Raw genomic sequence first — 1,901 nt, 5'->3', positions numbered from 1 at the left:
TGGTGAACTCCTACCATCCTGTCTACTGAAATTCTGTATTATCTCTACTGTTTTATCGAAGAATTATTTTCTTATTGCCTATAGTGGTTTGAGCAATCTTTCATTCTTACATCTGGTAATCTGAGCAATGTAGTTAAGGATAGTAATATGTGATATAACAAACACCTTTGATTCATATTATTTTGTCTTGAGACTCTGTATCACTTTGAATGTTCTTCCTTTGATTTGTTTATGTTTGTGATACTGGTATGCTGCTACTGTTCTATTTCTTTGTTTAATTCTCATTTACTACTCTCCTTAAAATAAAAAAAAGCAGATATCTAAGAAACTAAAATTCTGTTGAAAGTATGTGCAGTACAATGAGCCATTGTGAGGACAGTATATCAAATCAAGAAGACAGGTTTAAAATTAGCAATCATAAAAAGAAATATTGTTTAAAAGCATCAAGGGACTGCATGTAATCAATAACACAATTGCTAGATAATGCAAATAAGAAAATAGAAGATTGAGCCAGCATGGATGAAAACACGAGACAGAGCACAAACAACATTAAAAAAAAAAAAAAAAAACTGTACACAGATATAATGGCAGAAAACTTCCCAAGCAGGGAAAAATAATTGACATACAGTTAAGTGATGTATCTACAATTCCATATAGCCATTATAAAAAAAAATAACAAACAAAAAAACCACAATGCATTTAATAGTTAAGGTTCCAGAAATATAATACAAGAGCACAATACTTAGAGCTGTTATTGAAAAGAAAATAATCGTATATAAAGGAAAACCCATTAGAATTCTGGCAAACTTCTCCACACAAACTCTCAAGTCAAGAAGGGTTGGAGTGAAGGATTTTAAGCCCTGAAAGAAAACAGGCTCCAACCCAGATTGATGTACCCTACAAAACTATCTTTCAAAATTGATGGAGAGATAGGACACTTCCATAAAAAAGAACACCTGAGGAAATTCATGAACACCAGGCAAGCACTCCAAAATGTTCTGAAGAGATTAAGAGATAGAAAGAGATAACAAGGATTACAAGTCAGTGAACCCCAACAAAATGAATCCATCAGGCAAAGCAAGCAACTAAACAGAGGGGAAGGAAAGGCAACCAGCAACAGGAAAATAACATGACAAGGTTAAAGCTAATTCATGTGAGTAATAACCATCAATGTTTTTGGTTTCAATTTAACAATAAAATGAAACAGACTTGCAGAATGGATCAAGAGGAAGATCCAGTAATATGCTGCATACAAGAAACACATTTAATTCAAAAATAAATTCATACACTAAAATTTAAAAAAGGAAAAACAATACATGTGACAGGAACATGAAAAAAAGCAGAGGTAGGCATTCTATTGCCAGACAAAGTGACTTTTAAGAAAAAACTGATTATGAGAGACAAAGAAGGTCACTACATCCTTGTAAAGGGAACAATCCAAGAGGAAGAGATAACAATCATAAATATATGTGTACCAAACACCAGTGCACTCAACTATACAAAATAAATATCAGTGGACATGAATAATCAAATAAGCATTAATACAGTTGTAATGGGGGAACATTAATACCTCGATGTTACAAATAGACAGACCAGCTACACAAAAAATCAACAATGAAATATCAGAAATGAACTAAACTTTTGAACAAATGGACTTAGTAGATGTCTACAGTGTTCCACCTTACAACATCAGAATATACATTCTTAGCTGCACAACTTACATTCTTCAAACCGACAACATACTAGCTCATAGAACATGCTTAAGTAAATGCAAAGGAATTTAAATTATCTCCTGCATATTATCAGACCATAGTGCAATGAAATTGGAAATCAATGAGAAAAGAAAACACAAAAACACATGGAGCTCAGCGGCAGAAGCGCCTACCTGGCAAGCACAAGGT

Source organism: Chinchilla lanigera, unplaced genomic scaffold (genome assembly GCF_000276665.1).
Source record: "Chinchilla lanigera isolate Chin_1 unplaced genomic scaffold, ChiLan1.0 scaffold00029, whole genome shotgun sequence".
Lineage (NCBI taxonomy): Eukaryota > Metazoa > Chordata > Mammalia > Rodentia > Chinchillidae > Chinchilla > Chinchilla lanigera.
Note: the sequence above shows the minus strand (reverse complement) of the source record.